The sequence below is a fragment of the Pollicipes pollicipes genome, unplaced genomic scaffold (assembly GCF_011947565.3).
Source record: "Pollicipes pollicipes isolate AB1234 unplaced genomic scaffold, Ppol_2.1 Scaffold_7261;HRSCAF=8764_pilon_pilon_pilon, whole genome shotgun sequence".
NCBI classification, from domain to species: Eukaryota; Metazoa; Arthropoda; class Thecostraca; order Pollicipedomorpha; family Pollicipedidae; genus Pollicipes; species Pollicipes pollicipes.
In genome coordinates, this window is record NW_023597054.1 from 44,033,474 (window position 1) to 44,053,188 (window position 19,715).

General features: G+C 65.7%; 1 pseudogene; it reads right to left on the minus strand.

Moving 5' to 3' along the window:
* Positions 1–940: 940 nt before the first annotated feature.
* Positions 941–19,715, minus strand: part of LOC119111496 (rho GTPase-activating protein 39-like) — a 45,696-nt pseudogene continuing 26,921 nt past the window's right edge.

Here is a 19,715-nt window from a genome sequence, read left to right on the forward strand (position 1 = left end):
GCCAGGAAATACGCAACAAGCTCTCATATTCCGCGAACTCGACACTGCTCCCGACAGCAGCCGGCTGAAGACTCCACCTGCATCCTCGAAGTTGCATCCTTGAGACAGAATGCAATAGATGAAATGCCAAGGCACGTGTAGTGGTAGTTGCAGTCCTTACAGCACCAAACTCAAGCCGACATAAAATGGCCTTGCACGCGGAGGAAGTTTCAAGTTTGGCCCCCTGGGCCGTGATGACCTACCGCCGTTTCTCTTCCACCGGCACAAGTTTGGTCATAACGTGGCCTTTGGTGAGCCCCCGGGTGGCGTGTCCGGCCTGGCAGGCGCGGTCGTCACAGGGTACACAGACCCGGGCTGACGGCCGATCCGCGTCCTCTCTCCCGCGGCGTCAGACGGAGCCTACAGGAAACAGACAGTCCACACAGCTGTCTGATCACGCGCCGTCCGGTTCCGGCTCGGATCTGCCGCCCGAAGGCCTCATTAGACTATTTCAATTTCAAGATGCCGACTCCCGACTTGGTAGATTAGGACCTTACAAGTAAGTTATAAGTTTAAGAAGATGCGCAAACTGATCGCGTTCTTTCTGCACCAAGACCTTGAGCTTTCCAAAAGTTGAAGCGTCCTGGAAACAGTTATGAGTGCTCGCTCCACTCGCAGATATTACGCGCAGCGTCGCTCAGGGGCCGGGGGCAGAATAGTACCCGGGCTCTTCCGCCACCCCCGGCTCGTAGTGCTCACGTGCAGCGCATCCAAACATAAGCTGCTTCGTCTGTTTGATCCGCCCCACAAACCAAACCCACGGCAGCGGGGCGGGGATGGCGTGCGGAGGAGGACCACCTTCAGCCAGATTGCGACATGGCTGAGGGTGGACACTCGCCTACGATAAACGGACAACTTTTCGCCTAACTCCACAAGAGACGGAAAGTCAGACGGGCTCGCACTAGCAGGACGCGGGCTGCGCCTGCACGAGAACAACTCCGAGGGGCAGACCAGTCTGCCGTCAGCCACAGCCGTGAACCGCCCACCGGCGGGAGTCGGACCAGCTCTGCCGCGGATCCTGCCGGGGGAGACGCGCCAGGCCTGCGTATCTGCGGGCACCGGCCCAGCTCTGGCCGCAGCTCCGGCCCCGTGGCAGGCCAGCACAGCCGTGCCCGCGGGGACCGCACGGGGCCCGTCCCATCTTCGCCGCCAGGCACGCGAGCGCCGTACCTGCAGGAAGCGGACCAGGTAGGTGAGCACCAGCCGGTTGATCTCGGGCAGCTGCTGCACCAGCTCCCAGCGGCAGCGGCTGGCCGCAATGTTCGATGCAGTTGGCGTACAATCGGTCGGGAATCAGAGGCTCCCACAGTTCGCGGTACCACTGCTTCAGCAGCGACGCCGGCACGTGCGCGTCAGAGCACTCGGGAACCTCCCACTGGTCGGTGCGCAGCTTCAGGTTCAGCACCTCCTCCGCGTCCGCCGGCACCCTGCCGGAGACGACACACGTCAGAGGACCGAGCGGCACACGGAGACAGCACACATTTCATGCAAACAACAAATGAAAATGCATTTCCAAACCCGTCTACATTGGCTACAGCAATGTCGGCAGGCCTCCTAGGATCCGCGGACTGGGCGGTCTCATTTGGACATGCATTCAGGCCGGTCCTGCATACATAACCGACCGAAATGCCAGGCGGGACGGCTCGGTCTGCGCACCGAATTATTCAAGCTCATCAAAGGCAGCTGCATTCGGGACCTACTCACATCCCAGACCATCACCGCCGCGGCGAAACACCCGGGCCACGGTTCGAGCCGCCGCACGGCTGTGGATTACATAACGTCAGCCCGGGGCATGAGCAAGGCCTCTCGTCGGGCCGCGTTCGCCACGGTCTGTCTGCAGCTGTAAGCCGACCGAGCCGGCGCACGAGGCCGCGGCTGACCACGCCCTCTGTCGGAGCCCGCCGGCCGCGCCTGCCCGCCGTTACCTGAAGATGCCCTCGGTCTGCGCGCCCTGCAGCCGCAGCACCTCCTCGGTCAGCGTGGTGATGATCCAGGGCAGCCGCCGGTGCGGGAAGCGGTCCCGCTGGATCGCCATCACCTCCTGCAGCGTGCTGCCGTACATGCTGGAGCGGAATATCTGAAACTGCGCGCGCACGAGCATCACGTGACCTGTGCGCAGCCCACAGACACATACATTATAGTTCGCTGTTCCTAGTCACATGGATACACTTCCGACCGCCCCCTCCCCCCCCCCCCCGCCCTCTTTCGCTGGGTAGGCAGCACGTTGAATGATCATCGCAAGCACTACGTCTGCCGTAGGTCGCAGGCAGTGGTCTTGGCGTGAAGGCTCGTCCCCAGGTGTAGAATGAGCCAGCCTGTCTGTAAGAAGCGTTATCTCTCCACACGGTCACCCCTGGGATGACCTGCCCCAATCGGGCCGCTGGGCTCCACAGCTTACCGTGCCCTGGTCAATCTCCTCTAAGCTGGGCTTGCGGTTGTTCCGTTTGCCGAGGTTCCGTTCCAGTCTTTGGGCAGCATATTTTGGCATAGTGGGAGATCTGTACTTGTATCAGCGACTGCAATCAGGCACACACGTCGGCTCATGAAATACCTACTCCGCCACGCAGAAACCTCACACCAAATGCTGGACGGGCAGAGCTGAAAACTAAATATAGGGACGCACTTAAACTTGATGGAAGGCGAGAATTTGAGGTTGGATGTTCTTCCGATCACGAAAACCGGTCACTTCACCGAACTGAACGCTTTATTGAGTAGTGATGACCATTAACGTTCGAACTTTGGGGTGAAAAGGCGCACCCCAATAAACCGCTGCGTTTAAACAAGTTGCTTAGGGTGGGTCTGTCTGCCCGTGTCCCATTTTGCATTGCGTCGCGCCCGGGCCGAACGACGGGTCGCTGATCGGTGAAATTCGTACACGACGCGCGGGCGCACGGGCCGGTTTTCCACGGCAGGTCGCGAGCCCGCTGCGGTCCCAGGTTCGGGCGTGCCATATGCCCGAAGGGACGTTTTGGGCCGTACCGGGTTCTGCACGGGCGGCCCGAAAATGCGAACCGACAGACCAAACCCCGCCGAGCCGACGTTCGAAATAGTGGTCACATCTTGGTGATCGGGGGCAGGAGCGGCACATTAGCACGCCCTTGGTAGATAATTGAACGGGGAATCGCGTGGTGCCGGACGTGCGGTTCACACGTGTCTCGCGTACGCGTCACGTCACGTACACAGAGGTCACAGAGTTATAGTAGCCTGGTTTTTACGTTTTTCACGTTGTACGCCAAATCACGGGAGCCAGAGCAGGTGGACGTGCGTATCCTATTTCAGCGCATCGATCAACGTACCGTCTGCACTTCAACGTGGCCAACACGGATTTGTGTGGTTGCGCCAGCGATCGTCGGGTAAGACGGATAGGTCGGCTGTTCGAAAAGTGCCGAGTACAACACACACCTTCGTCGAAACTGTAGCCAGGGTCGTAACGAAATTTGCATCGTCGCATACGCCCATACATTGCCTATATCTACCACTCATCATTCGTGCATGGAAAAAACACACATCTGAGGAAGAATACTTGCGAAGTATTCCTCGCTATCGCAATATATGATAGCGAAGCAAGCCTGCAGCCACTCCTGTTTTCCATTTCAGATGTAAGGGATATTGCCGGTTTGCATCACGGTCCCTCTTGACCGAGGAGCCTTCCAAAGCAATTTTTCCTGGGGCTTTAATGCAACTCCCGTCACTATATCACTATCTTGAGCGACGCAAAGGAAACTTACGACATATCAGAATCTACAAATCAAATGGAAACGTCACAAACGCCGATGTTTACGTCCACTGGACTGTGGACGTAACCTCTGAGATGGTACATCCGTTAGACGGGTGACCAGTCTGCCACCTAATGGACCGAGGCCGGTAGCTCCGCGATAACACGCCGGAGCACAAGGGTCGATCGAACCATCGTCCAGCGCGAGCCAAAAGAGATCGGTGGTGCAACGTGCACCCGACATGGCGACGAGTCTGCAGTTAGACCAATGGCGCAGGCGGGCTTGTGAAGGGGTCTTGATCTAATCTCGCCCATGGGAGAATGGAAAAAGCCGCAACAAACGTGCCTGTCCACCACTGCATCAGTTCTTTTAATTTTAGTCATCCCAGCTACTTTTACAGGGGCGCCGCAGCACTACGGGCACACAAACAACGCATTAATTAAGTCAACCTGTCACTCGTAATTCCACAAACAGGATCTCCATGCTGAGCGCGACCGGGGCTCGTGGAGTTGGTGGGGACCCTTCTGCGTGACACCATGGCGCCAGTAGGGGACGTTCGTGACGACACCCCTCCCCCCTGGAAACGCGCTGGCAGTAGCGCTGCCGCAGAGTGCAGCACCCGTCGCGGCCACACCCGACGAGCGCCGGCTCACCGGCTGCTACTGCCACCCGCTGTTACGGCGGCCGCTTCCGTGCCGCAACAGCGGGTGGCGGAGCGCCACTCAGCGCGGGTGAGCGCCCGCGTCGGGGAGATGGTGAGATGGCGGGAGCGACACCGATACCGTCAGGGGAGAGCGCTGGTGCGCCGTCGACTCACATGCACGGGCCACTTGGCCAGCTCGGGATGGTCGAGCGCCGGGGTCCGCGGTGCCGCTGGATGTAGCCGTCCAGGAAGCTGACGAACTTGTCCGACGGCGGGGAAGAACTGCAGGCAGATGGCGAGCAGCTCCCAGCCCCGGCGCAGACTGTCGCGCCGCGGGTTCTCGGTCGTCTGGCGGCACACCTGCACTACACCTCGTCACGCAGGCCCGGTTTGCTCCAGCCGAGCCCGGCCAGCTCGGCTCCCACACTGTTCAGTGTCATGCCCGGCTTGGCCTTGCGATCGCCCATGTAGATCTGCACCAGCTTGTACACCTCGCAGGCGTCCCGCTTCAGCGCCTTGTCCAGCGTGGCGATCATCGGCTGACTGATTGGGTCCTGGGGGAGGCCGTGGGATACAGTCAGCATGCGCGGTCCGGAGGCTGGCCGGAGCGGATGAGTCCGGAGGAAGCGCGCGGTCAGGGCAGCTTCAGCGCTGGGCGGCTGCACACAGCAAGGACACGCTAACAGCAGACGTGGTGTGGGACGGAAGACAGATGGCCAGGCTGACCATTCGGGGTGTCGGTCGGGGCACCTTCAGCGCTGGGCGGCTGCACACAGCAAGGACACGCTAGAAGTACACGTGATGTGGGACGGGGACATATAGCCAAGCGGACCATCCGGAGTGTCGGTCAGGACCTGACTATTGGGGGGGGGGGGGGAGGGAGAGGAGGAGGGAGCAACGGTAACCGGGAACAAGCGGTTATGCCGTTACTATTGCTTCAGATACAGGCGGACTGCGTGATTGTAGCCAGACAACGCGGCGGGTGCAGGTGCAGTTGGGACCGCACATACTGATGTTAGAAAAAGTGAGCGCAGTGACTGCGTCTGGTACTGACTACTGCGTGTTAGGCAGGTTCATAAACTGACACGAGAAAGGGAACACTGAACCTGCAGCTTGCACAAAGAAACCAAACATAACGCATCGGCACTCTTCTCAAAACACCCCAGCCGCGTCAACAAGGCCCGGCCACAAAAAGCCGATCGGTCTGGGACGGCCTTTATCGCGCTAACACACCCGTTACAGTCAGCGTGTCCCCGCCACACTATTTCTGGCGTGTTGACGTCTGCAGGCGGCAGCGTAATCCGCGCCCCTCTGCACCGCACGACCCCACCCCGCAGGCCTACCTTAGACCAGGAGAGCATGTCACGCACGGTGTTCTTCTTGCGGAAGATGCCGCGCTTGTGCAGGTTCAGATTGTCCTTGGCGTACTTCTCGATGTCGCTGTCGCCGGCGGCGCCGGGCCCGCTCAGGGCCGACCGCTCGGGCAGCGTGCTGGCCGCGCTGCTGGCCAGCGACGTCTGCGACGTCTGGCGGCGAACACGGGAACCCGGTCAGCGGGCCGGTCATGTCAGCCCGGCAGGCGGCGCAGCACGCTACACTACACTACGTCGAGCAACGAACGGAATCAGCTCGGCACGGGTGACACCACACATATCGCATCCGTACACCGATAAGAATGGAAATGTGGCGAACGAACTCCATACGCAGAGCACAGCACGCAACAGAATCCAGTGTAGAACGCGGCTGCAATGGACAAGAATCGATAAACAGCCTCGAATCTCAACATCAGGCAAGAACAGGGAACACCAGATAGTCAATCTCGGACACCAATGCGTACCACCCACGCGTCACATCTGCCAGACTGGGCGGGCGGGCGGCGAGATCGCGCCGGTTGCGCCGCCTACCTGCGCCAGGCGGCTGAGCAGGCCGGCGGCCGGCGGCGGCGGCGGCTCGGCGCCCAGCAGAGCCAGGTGAGGCGGCGGCGGCGCCCGTGCCCGCCCGCTCGGCGATCGGCGAGTACAGCGAGGCGAGCGGCGGCAGCGGCGGCGGCGGCAGCGAGCCGCGCCCGCCGCCCCGGTTCAGCGACGCGTGCCGCGAGACGGCCGCGTACGGCGGCGGCGCCGGCGGCAGCCGCGGCAGCGTGCCGCCGCCGCCGGCGCTGCCGTCCACCAGGTCCGACTCGGACCGCCCTGCGGCGGCGGCCGACGGACGTCAGGCGGACACGCCAGGGGACGGACGGCGGGCGGGGGCGAGCGGGCGGGAGCCGGACCGTGGGAAGACGCGCAGTGGGAGTGACGCTGGCCCCGGGCTTCGGTCACGGCCGGCAGCTGGGGAATATCGACCACTACAGCGAGACATGGTGGTCTCCACCAAAAACTGACCTTTCAGCGACTGATCACCACGAAGGGCTCACACATCAACGTAAGGCATCACGCCGCACCATCTCCACCCACATCGCAGCGCAGACGTGAGCGTCGCGTGTCACGCTGGACTCCCGGCCTCCGTCGAGCGGCGGCTCACCGTTCAGCTTTTGTCGGTTGGCGCAGGTGCGGCCGGCAGAATGAAGTTCTGGTAGCGGTCGTCCTCCTCCAGGTAGTCGTCCAGGCCGGACGAGTCGGCGTTGCTGACGCCTTCGTCGTCGGCGAACTCGTCCGAGTCGTCGGCAGGACCAGAGTCCTCGCTGCGCCAGCTCTCCCGGTCGTCGGCCAGCGCGTCGCCGAACCGGTACCCTGGAGCACGGCGGAGCCGGGCGGCGAGTCAGGCGGGCGTCGGACGCGGAGGCGTGCCGCGACAGATCGGACCGCGGGGGTGTCGGACACGGAGGACCGGGCAGTGGGGGTGTCGGACACGGAGGACCGGACTGCGGGGGTGTCGGACACGGAGGACCGGGCCGCGGGGGTGTCGGACACGGAGGACCGAGCCGCGGGGGTGTCGAACATGGAGGATCGGACCGCTGGGGTGTCGAAACATGGAGGATCGGACTGCGGGGGTGTCGGGCGTGCAGGACCGGACCGCGAGGGTGTCGGATACGGAGAACCGGACCGCGGGGGCGTCGGATACGGAGGACCGGACCGCGGGGGTGTCGGATACGGTGGACCGGACCGCGGGAGTGTCGGACACGGAGGACCGGGCCGCGGGGGTTTCGGGCACAGCGGAGCGACGCGAAGGACAGTCTGACGAGCGGAGGAACGGCAGGCGGAGCAACGTCCTGGGACTCACTGCCGCGCCGTCACGAATGGCGCGGCAGTGAGAACAGGCGAGCGTCGGTCGTCACCTGGCCCCTGAGCCGGGGGGGGGGGGGAGGGGCTGGCGGACACGGGCCGAGTCAATGACCACACGCCTGTCGGGGGGGCGGTGACCTATCCACCGGCGGCGTCAAAGCGACACGTCTCAGGTCCGATATCCATCATAGCACGGGGACTGTGCCAAACTGGCGACGAATGCACGCACATCGTTGGCCGGCCCGCCGATCCGCCGCCGCCTGCGCAGAGCCCGCCTGACGTCACGACCGGGGATGGCGCGTCACTGGCACAGGTCAAGTCTCCAAGGGGTCAGGCCTGCAGTCTGACACAGACTGAACACCAAACCAACCCAAGTCAGGCCTGCAGTCTGAAACAGTCTGGACCCCAGCCCAACCCCAGTCAGGCCTGCAGTCTGAGACAGTCCGGACACCGACCCAACCCCAGTCAGGCCTTCAGTCTGAGACAGTCCGGACACCGACCCAACCCCAGTCAGGCCTTCAGTCTCAGACAGTCCGGACCCCAACCCAACCCCAGTCAGGCCTGCAGTCTGACACAGTCTGGATACCGACCCAACCCAAGTCAGGCCTGCAGTCTGAGACAGTCCGGACACCGACCCAACCCCAGTCAGGCCTTCAGTCTGAGGCAGTCCGGACCCGACCCAACTCCAGTCAGGCCTTCAGTCTGAGACAGTCCGGACCCCGACCCAACCCCAGCCAGGCCTGCAGTCTCGGACAGTTCGCACTTCCCTGGTGATATACATCAGCCGTTTCATATACACCACAAAGTCCAGTCGGCGGACATGCTGTTGCCGGGCGGCGGAGGAAGCAGGGTCGCTTAGGCGCGTCAATGCGCTTATCAAAAGCCAGAGATATCGTTCACTCACAAACAAACCCATGTGATAGTGCATATCAAAGAGTCCATGTTTGCCCCCAGCTAAAAAAAAGTGGACCGAGGAATATCACCGCGCTGGGTCGATGGCTGCCATTGCACAAACAAGCGGCGCGGCGCGCGGCAAGAGCAGGCGCTGGCCACCCTGTCCGGCCGACACTCGGCGTCCGCGCGCGCGCGCGCCGCTCACCGGAAAGCTTCGCCTGCTCCAGGATGTACTGATGCAGCGGGATCAGGTTGGCCTGTGTGGTCGGGTCGAAGAAGTAGTCGGGCCCGGGCCGCGGCGGCGCGTCGTCGGCGCGCGGCGTCACGCCGTGCACGATCACCGGCTTGGGCGGCTCCTCGGCGACCACGCGCGCCGCCTCGCGGCCGGCCGACCGCTGGCTGCCGGCCGTCGTCGATGTCGACAACCACGCCCGAGTCGAACTGCGAGTGCGGCGAGCTGTCGGCCGAGGTGCGGCCGGCGCCGCGCAGGCCCGGCGAGAACAGCGGCCGCTGCGGCGACGGCGGGCTGCCGCTCGAGTCGCTCTCGCCGCCGCCGCCGCCGCCGCCGCTGGCGCGCAGCACGTCCAGCTGGAAGCGCGGCCGGCCGGCCGTCGGCTTGCGGTTCATCATGGGCGTGCAGAGCGAGTCGAGCCCGGCGCTGCTCGAGCGCTGCGGCGGCTCGGCCGGCGGCGGCTCGCCCCAGCGGCCGACGCGGCTGCGGCGTCGACTCGACGCTGCGCAGGCCACCCAGCAGGAAGCGCTCGTGCATGGAGTCGTCGTCGGGCCGGCCGCTCGCGGCGCTGCATGAAGCTGTAGCTGCGCGAGAGCGGCGCGTCGCGCGCGCGCTCCAGCGGCAGGCCGTGCGGCGCGGCGCGCTCGCTCTCAAAGCTGCGCTGCTTGGTGAGCGCGGGTAGGGGCGCGCGCCCGCGCCGGCAGCCGCGCTGCGCCGCTCGCCCGGCCGGCCGAGCAGCGGGCCCGGCGGCGCGCCCTCCGAGCGCGAGTACAGCTTGGTCGGCGACTCGAGCGTGGCGTGCTTGGGCCGGCAGCGGCAGCCGCGGTGCGAGCCGCCGTCCGTCTGGCTGGCGCCGCCGTCCGACGCCGCCGAGTGCCCGCGCCGAGTCCTGCAACGGTGCGGACGCCGTCAGGAGGCGTCCCTCCGGTGTAGGGGAGGCGGCGGGGGCGGGCGACGACAGACACAGCGGTGCCGCGGGACCCGAGACCAGTTAACCGGGTCCCTGATGACGGGCGGGGGGCGCTGGCGCGGGGTGACGCCCTGTCAGTGTCGTGATGATCACACCACTGACCGCCGGCGGCACGGCCCGGCCCATCAGTCGCACCAGATGGGCGGAGGTGGGAGGGATGACACGGACCGTGGTGGGACTAAACCCGCCCGGCCGGGACGACGATAACCGGATCCCGGCCGTCAAGCAGACGGCAGACCGCGACGGTCCCGTGGCGGCGGACCACCGCTTCCGCCCATTAAAAACGGCGTCCCCCAGATAAGAGCTGTGACAGCATGTCCAGCTATTACAGACGCGTTAGGAATAATGACAGCGAGAGTACGGTAACGCCGTTTCAACTTTGGACTGCCAACGTAAAACGAATTTCTTTTTCATGTCCCACAATACGAACAAAGGAGCCCTAAACACCGTACTGCTCTCCTGTCTGTTCCGGTGCATGATCAATGAGCCTGGCCATAGGCCTGTCTCGATTGATTCTCACGGCGTCGGGCGAGCCGCCGGTTCAGAAGCGCCGATCGGCGACCGCGCCGCGCCGCGCGCGCTATTCTGGTCCGGTGCGCGGCGGCCGGCCGGTCCGCATCAGTCTCCACCGGGCCGGCTCGCGCCGCGCGCACACGCCGTCCGGCGGTTGCCGCTGCAGCCCGACGGACAATGAGCGCGGCGCGTGCAGGCGGCCGGCCCTGCACGGCCTGCGGGCGGCCCGCCTGCAGCGCACGTGCCGTCAGCGCCGCGCCGCGCCGGGTCGGGCCGGGCCCGGTCGGGCCGCCCGGCCAGCGGGTCGCCCGGCGCGGCGGAGGAGTGGCCTTCGCGGCCGCTTCGGCTCGGCCCACACAATGGGAACGGCTAACGGACGCGACGACAGGCGGAGAGGGGGTGCCGTGCGGCCGAGGCCCTCCCCAACCTCGTGACACGGAGACCCGCGGAGTCCTCCGCGCGGCAGCCGCCGACTTGCTGACACGGAGCCCCAGCGTTATGGCGCGGTCAGGCGTTGGGAGGGAGGGGGGGGGGGGGTGTTGGACAGGACGGGGTGGCGCGGCAGTCACCGATGGTGACACGAAGCTAGCCTAATCTCTAGATCCAGCTGAGGCTAGCTTCGGCATCACAATGAGGCCAGCAGGGCACAGGCGCCGGCGGCGGCGGTGATGCGAACCTTCGCTCTGGAGCGCGGCACGGGCGGCTGGCCATCCACCGCGCAGTGGTGCCGGTGGTGATGGTGCCGGTGCCGACGGCCGCGCGGCGACGCCGACGGTGACGTCTGCGTCTGGATCGTCGCCATGGAGCGAGACTTCTGCGCCTGAAAACGCAACCCAGTCAGCACACCCTCGCCGAACGCGGGTACGCCAGACAGCCTACCCCGCCCGGAACACCCACTTTGGTATGGGATGACATCATAGCCTGTCACAATACAGCTGCTGACATCACGGCCGTGTCTATCCGTGCAAACTGAACATGGCGACAAACATCATATGCGCGTGGGTGTGTACACGCGTTGCGAGAGAAGCGCACAGGTGCGCGCTGCTCGTGCCCCGGCGTGCTCCGCCGGCGGGCATGACACGCTGCCGGAGCGACGGAGCGGCTTCGGCGCGTTAACCGCCCGTCAGCGGCCGGCGCGTCCCGTCGCTCCGCGCGGCCCACACTTACAAACCGCCGTGTCATTCGGACGGCGCCGGCACACGCCGCGCTGTCACAACAGCCGGCCGGTACAGCGGACGGCGTCAGTACCGAGCAGCACGGAGCAGCCGCCCGCCGCCGGCCGCCCCGCCCGGCCCGGCCCAGTCACGCCGCAGCACGGCACAACCTGCCGTGAGGGGCGACGGGCGGCGGTAGCGCCGGCCTCCGCCGCCGCAGCCGCCGGTCGATGGCGGGATGTCGGCGACCCTGGCAGCGGCGCGTCACCGCTCGCTCGGAGGCCGCCCGGCGCGTGAGTCAGCCGGCGCAGAGAGAGATGCGAGCCGGCCGCTGACTCATCGCACCGGTCGGCCTCCCTCCGGCAGCCCGGCCGAGAGCGAGGTCGACGCGGGGGCGGCGCCGACACCGGCCCGCGGCCGCCGGTCACCGGAGAGACGCTGACGCCGGCACGGTTCCGGCGACTGGCGGTCGGGCCGATCGGACCGCACCGGAGAGCCCACGGGCAGCGCCACCGCGCGACGCTACAGTGGGCCGCGACCAGGGGCTGTACAGTACCACAGCGCAGCACCGGCCTAGGCCCGCCAGCGAAGGGCATGCCGCACTGACTGCAGTGAGTCTGGCCTGCGTAGCTCTCGCGACTGCAGCTGACACGTCCTGGTAACTGCTACTGTGTATCCGACCTACCTGCCAAGCCAGAGGCTTGATGGCACACCGCGCACAACTCCGGAGAGAAGAGACAGGCATGGATCCTTCAGCGACATTAGCAACATCTCAAAAGTCAGTCGTCTGGCCGGTCCGCCTCAGAACTGCGCCCCCCTCCCCCACCCCACCCCTGCACGGCAGCCCTGTGTTCCAGTGGCGGTCCGCAGCGACGAGCCTCAAGTTCCGGCGCCCACCCCGCCCCTCTCCGCGCCCGAGCCGGCGGCGGCCGACGCCGGGGCGACGTCCAGAGAGCGGGACCGCCGCCGCCGCCGGACCGCGGGGGGGCGACGGCGGAGCCGGACGCGGAGACAGGCGGCACGTACCGGGCTATTTCTGGCCGGCTGCAGCGCCGCCTCCTCCCGCCGACCCTTGGCGTCCTCCTCGGCCTCCGTGTTCTGCTTCAGCGTCTGAAACGACAATCGGACAGGAGGTCAGCGGCGGGTCACGAGCGAGGGCAGCGGCTCCTGCTGTACGACACCCATCAGCCGCTGTGGTCACACCCTTCCACATCATCGACAGATGACAGCAAGACTGGTCACGACATCCCCTGTGACCTGCTGCAAGCGACGGCGGCGCGGCGGCCACTGGGTGGGCGTGGTGTCCCTCCTCACTGCCCCGGCCACGGCTGCCACCCGCTCCCGCGTCCAGCGGCGGGGGCGGCGGCGGGGGCGGCGGCCCGTTTACGAGCGCAGTAACCCGCCGCGCGTTCGGGGGCGCCGGCCGCCGGCGGCGGAGATCGATGCCGGAGGAGACTGCCGGGCGGGCGGCGAGGGTGGTCCCCAGCGCCGCCGCGGCCCCCGCCCCGCGCCCCGTAAACAGACGAGCGCCGGCGGTCGACACACGGCAAGGGCGCGGCCATTGTCCACCGGCCGGTGGCGGCATTGTCGCAGACACTAACGCGCGAAGTGCTATTGTAGGGGCATAGAGCACGCGAGGGGACGGTGAGGTATATAGATGACGACCAAGGGTCTCGGTTACGTACAGAGGTAAAAACAGCCGCGGTAAGTGCGTGATAGGAGAACATAACGACGAGCCCCGAGCACAAAGGCAGTCTCCATCCACACAAGTCGTTATGTTGTCAGGCCCTACGGCTTCTTTACGACGAAGCCATTCACTCCATTTAGTTTATTATTCATCGCAAACAAATGTGCCGTCCGCGCCGCGGGAACACCGCACGGTAGACGTGCTCGCTTATCGTCTCATCCCCGCCCGAGACGGGACCGGCAGTCGGCGGCCGGCGTCAGCAGCTCTGCTCGCCGCCAGTCCCGGAGGACGGCCGCTCCGGTGTCGCGGCCGTCGCCGGCCCGACCCCGCTCGATACGGCACCGGCCGCCCGCCACCCGTGATCTGCATCCGGTGTCGCCGGCCGGCCCGCGCCGCGGAGGTGGTGCGGCGCCGTCGATACCCCCGCCCGCCGCCCGCCACCCACTCGCGCCACCAATAGAGCCCGCCATTCAGGCCGCCGCGTCCCCGGAGAGCGCGCTGAAAGGGAACGATAACCCGCCGGCCGCGGCGCGCTCGCGGGGCTCTGCGCTGGAACACTCCTCTCCACGCGCATCAGAGCATCAACACTTCAGTCTCCCGCACTAGAACGCGACCACCCCCAGGGTAATTGACAGGCCGCGCCGCCAGCATCCATGACCATGCGTCCCCACGCCGGCGCAGTTCCGAAGGTCGGCGTGGCGGGCCGATCTAGATCCGATCAGCGGCGGCCGGGCCTGGGGCGATCGCTGCCGCCGCGGAGGTGAGCGGCCCGGCGGACCCCCAGCGGCGGCGGCCCGGCCTGCAGCGCACGGACCAGTCGCCAGCGGAGGCGGCACCCGGACCGGCAGCCGGCGACGCCGCGCCCACCACACAGCCGGCGGTGCCAGGCCGTGGGTCTGGCGCCGCGCGTGGCGCAGCAAGGCCTCGACTGAACGCCGGCGGTCGGCATGTGCCCGGCCACCAGCTGTGGTCGCGTTCCCAGGCCTCGTCGTCGCCACTCTGTCTGGAGTTATGCTTTGGCCAGGAGTCATTGACTCGATTCAGGAACCGCACCGGGCGCGGGACTCACCGCTCCGGTCGCTCGCTACCCGCGCTGTATCGAATGCCGCGCGGGTCAGCGCGACCGATGTGCGTGAGCGCGGGACTAATGACGGCGGGCCCGGCGCCAGCTGCGGCCGGCTGGCGACGCGCATCTGCTTACGCGGCCGCCGCGCGCTAGGTCCACCCCGGCCGCGGGGCCGCCGAACCGCAGCCGCCCCTCATTGCCGCCGCCGTCCGAACAACTGCCAGCGGCCGGCATCACAAGGCGCCATTCAAACGCACCGCCGCCGCGCCGGATGCCAGCACGCGTTCAAAGCCAGCGGCGCCGCTGGCCGCGGTCGGCCGGATCTCGCCCTCCGGCGACGGCGCCGACTGGCGGCCCGTCTGGGAGGCGGGACACGCCCTGCCCAGCTTCGTCGTCTCGGCGGCAGCGGCGGCCGACCCGGCGCCCGGGCCGGGCCGAGGAGAGGTGAGCTGACCTCCAGGCCGGTGGCGCCGATCAATACCCCGCCGCCGCCGCCGTCGCCGCCGCGACAAGCCCGGCGGCCGCGGCGCGCCCGGCTCCGTCTGGCCAGCCCACAGACAGCGGAGATAGGATCAGCCCCCTCAGCCGACCGACCCGCGCGGACCGCGCACAGAGGTACACCACGGCGCGCCTCGCCCGGCCCGCGACGCCCCTGACAGGCTGCCACGCCCGTGTGCTGTGTTGCGCACAGGTGGTCAACCACTCCGCCACTGCCGAGTGGTTGACGCCTGTCAGCTGTTGACGTCAAGTGATGATGAGAGGTTCATCTCACGTCCAAGGAGGTGTCGGGAGCAGGGCGATTAGGCACGGGCGGGGCCGGTCTGTATCACATGCTGTCAGAGGCCGCACACGGACAACAGCGGACGGACGGCGGCACGTCAGATAGTGCTATCTCGTTTGCCGCGCGCTAACCGGCGGCGCGCCCGGTGTTTGCGAGTCGTGATCGGTGTGTGTCACGTGATAAGGACCGAATCTTGATAACCGGATCGTTAACGCCGTCAACTATTGCTAGCCCGTGCGCACGTCTCAGTCAGTGCATACAGCGCCGCAGCACACTCCGCAGACCGCTGCACCAGAGCGCGGTCGAGCCGCCGACCTGGCCGCGCCGGCCATCGCGGCGCGGCACGCCTGCAGGGGGGGGGGGGGGGGGGGGGTGCGGACGGCGCGGCCCGTGTTCGCCGCGCCCGCCGCCTCTGACCGATCCCGTCACAGTTGATGCCGACCGGTGCCGGGCGTTCGATAACGCGCCGGCGGATGGCGGCCGGGCGGAGGCGGAGGCGACCATGGAAGGCCGCGGCCTGGCGGCCAGGTCACGGCTCTGGAGGTCACCGGGCGTCGCGAGGTAACGACGGTCCAACAGCGACGGTGGCGGCTGCTGGACCCGGCCGCCGCCGCAGAACAGCCGGGCACGAGGGTGGCTCTTGGGAAAACATCGGATCATCACAGCCACCCCCCGTTTTGGGAGTGTGTAGCCAGGCGGTCCGGGTAGAGTGGGAAGGGAGGAGCACGGGGTGGGGTGGGGGTGGGGGGGGGGGGGGTCCCAGCCATGGACCACTTGGTCAGCTGACGGGTAATTCAGCTGACGTGGCACTGGCCGGCGGGAGAATCACGGGGGAGCCAGCTGACGTTGGACGGGCCGGCCGCGTTCAGCGCCTGACGCACACCGCCGGCCGGCAGGTGACGTCACCTTCAGCTGCGGGGATTTCACCTGACCGCCGGCGCCGCGGCCGGGACAGGTGCCGGCGCGCGAGCAACAGGTGCCGGCGCGCGTCCGACACGGACCGGGAGTGGCCACGCTGACCCCCCCCCTGAGGCAAACACGCTTCCGAGGCCTGCGACGCGAGGTCAGCGCGGAGTCGAGGGTCTAGGTCAGCGAGGGGTCGAAGGTCAAGGTCAACACAGGGTCGAAGGTCGAGGTCGGCGCAGGGTCGAGGGTCGAGGCCAGCGCTGGGTCGAGGGTCTAGGTCAGCGAGGGGTCGAAGGTCGAGGTCAACACAGGGTCGAGGGGCGAGGCCAGCGCGGAGTCGAGGGTCTAGGTCAGCGAGGGGTCGAAGGTCGAGGTCAACACAGGGTCGAGGGTCGAGGTCAGCGCAGGGTCGAGGGTCGAGGTCAGCGCAGGGTCGAGGGTCGAGGTCAGCGCAGGGTCGAGGGTCGAGGTCAACACAAGGTCGAGGGTCGAGGTCAGCGCAGGGTCGAGGGTCGAGGTCAGCGCAGGGTCGAGAGTGGAGGTCAGTGCAGGGTCGAGAGTGGAGGTCAGCGTGGGGCTGACGTAAGCGTGGGATCGACGCTCCGCGAGAAGGCTGCCACGTCCCAGGAGTTCTAGTCACATAATAGATAACCCCGTGTGGAATTTTCCTTCCACTGCATGGATTCCTTCCACGGCATGGTTAAGAAGATCGCCTGACCAAGGAGCCCTCGTTCACGTGCCATCACTCAGCGATAAGTGAATTTACCTCGGAGCTTGACGACAAAGCTTCAATCGTAGTATGCATGAAAGGCACAAGTTGGACGCGGTGTTCGGTTTTCCGTGGGCCTCGGGCACTGACCAGCGGAACAATTAAATCACAGACCAGGGCGCACTCGCACCTGTTGAATGGCTAGCATACGCTGCCGGACAAATAAGCCAGGCCTTGGCATGGCCGTTTAAAACAGAGCACACAATAGGCAAAGGCGTACTAACAGATCATGTTTCCGTGGACCTATTAGTCTGCATCACTTGCCCCCTCCTTATAGCGTGACATGATATCCGTTTCAGACAGCAACAACCGGGCGGCCAGGTGGTGAACTATATCGCCAGGCGGCAACAGCGCCACAGCGAGCACCCCGTGGGCTGCTGGGAGCCACCGCGCCCGCCAGCCTGGCAACACGTCCATTTCCGCGCGCCGACAACGTCCCATAAAACGGCGCCAGATGAACACAGCGCTGCAGCGCGCCCGGGTGCACTAAGCATTCCGTTCCGACGCCGGCAGACAGTGACGCCATGAGAGCGGCGGGCTCCGGCAGCCCGGGTCGTTCACGGCAGGAGACGCCGCCGGACGGGAGACAGTGACGCCATGAGAGCGGCGGGCCCCGGCAGCCCGGGTCGTTCACGGCAGGAGACGCCGCCGTACGGCAGACAGTGACGCCATGAGAGCGGCGGGCCCCGGCAGCCCGAGCCGTTCACGGCAGGAGATGCCGCTGCACGGCAGACGGTGACGCCAGGAGAGCGGCGGGCCCCGGCAGCCCGAGCCGTTCACGGCAGGAGATGCCGCTGCACGGCAGACAGTGACGCCAGGAGAGCGGCGGGCCCCGGCAGCCCGAGCCGTTCACGGCAGGAGATGCCGCTGCACGGCAGACAGTGACACCAGGAGAGCGGCGGGCCCCGGCAGCCCGAGCCGTTCACGACAGTAGACGTCGCCGCGCGTCCACATCCGTCGCCGTGGGGCAGTCCGTCGGGACGCGAACATGACGGTGCTGCTGGCCCGGTCAGACTGCCGTCCAGTGCGGAGGAGACGAAGGGGCGGCCCGGCCCCGCGTGAACCCCCTCCGCCGCGCCACGTGGCAGTGGCACGTGGCCTGGAGAGCGTCGCTCGACGACCGGAGGATGCCATTGGCCGTGCTCTCTGACCGGAACAGTCCGGAAGCTAGGACCAACGGTGTGGGGAGCAGGCGGGCGGGCGGGCGGCCGGGGCGGGGAAGGGAGGGGAAGGGCAGACCGAGCCAGGCTTCCACTGCCCTACTTTCTGTACAAGTTTCACACTAACCCATTGGCGATGCATGTCGGGAATGACGTTCGAATAGCCCTCCCCCCTCCCCCTACGCACACACGTATCACCCGCACACCCTGGGATGTAACGTCCCAGACCCTCGCTCGGAGATACTTTGTAGACGAGGGACTGTGCGCCCCGGGGCGGACTGACCGCGAGAAGCGCTCATTCTCAGACGGCCTCGCCTTGCCTGCCGGTGTCAGGCCAGCTCAGATCAGTGGCGGCTGACTGGACCGGGTGGTCCGCTCCCGGGGACGGGCGGCGTCACTGGCGGGCCTCGGGGCGCCACCAGGCCGTCGTCCGTGGGCGGCCCGTCCTCCAGGGCGGCGGCGCGCCACCCTCCGTACACAAACAGGGCGCGCAGCCGGCGACGCCGGGTGGGCCGAGGCTGACGCAGACTCCCCGGGGGGCGGCTGTCTCACGCGCGCAGGGCACGACAGGCGAGTCGGGCCACACCGCCATCGGCGTCCCCTGCAGGAGACCACCTGCGCGGACCACCTGCGCGGACCAGAACCACAGCCGGACCAGACCGCCGTCGGCTCCCGCTGAAGGAAACCACCTGCGCAGACCATCGTCGGACCACCGTCAGACCACCGCCGGGCCTTAGTCAGACCAGCCGCCGCCGGCTCCCCGTGAAGCGGACCATCTGCGCGGCGGCGCGCACATAGAGAGGCATCGGACGGGTACATCGAAAAGGAACTGATGAGCACTTCGCGAGCAGCCACCGACCAGCGCGAACGACGTTATCATCGTCACAGAGAGCGTCGCATCGCTGGCACGAATCGAACGTCCCGCACCGCTGCGTATGCGTGGACGGGACGGCCGTCCGTCGTCAGGAATGTCATTCAAATGCGCCGCTTCACGCTCCAGTGACGAACAATGACGCCGCTGTATGGGTACGAGTAGTTTGATTTACACAAGTGCTTCCGCATTTGCAGGCAGTTCGGCCGACAGACAGAGTCATTTCCGTTCGTCATGCGATGTCAAGTCGACTCGAGTCAACGCTGGCTGACGTGGCGGCCATGTTCACCGACTCATATCGATGAGGAGTAAAATTACGAGCCATGTACCACGGCTGACACTCAGATGGTGTACGATGCCGTGTCGACGTGTTACATCGATGTTCGCTGGGTGGCGGGTGGTCAGCTGCCAGTCCCATGTCAGCTCTTATTGAACGCCCGCACGCTGCCAGCGACTGCGTGACGAAAACTATCGTGGCTGAACGTGCATCCCGCGTACCAGCAGATGCGCTACAAACCAGATGATTCACGCGGGTATTCTTGGAACAACAAATATATAGGGACCGGTCGGCTCACAGACGCATGGTTTTGAAACAGATATTGAGCGGTACAATTATGTTGCGACAAGCCATTATATGCATGCTTATCTGAGCTTTATATATATATATATATATATATATATATATATATATATATATATATATATATATTACCAGGATTGGCTCCTAACTATAGGCTCGAACCTTTAATGAGAATGCACTTGAAAATAATTTACGTACACCTCGGTCACGGGAGTGTTTGGCCAATCAATTAAAACAATCGTGGGTCTCTGGAAAACACAAAGACGAGTAAGCCAAAGTTGGCGAAGCTTAGCACGTAAGGCACGAAGCTTCCAGTTGTTTTCGTTTTGTTCCGCAACGGCGTCTCATTTCATGACCGAATGGTGGCCGGGTGGCTACCGCCTTCGCCCGAGCGGGCCTCTCAACACGAAAGAACTGAGCTTGAGTCATTCAACTGCGTGTCGCAACAAACAACAAACATAGTTCGTCAGATTCTACCCCTGCCTTCCGTCGACGCCGTCCCCTCCCCCCCCC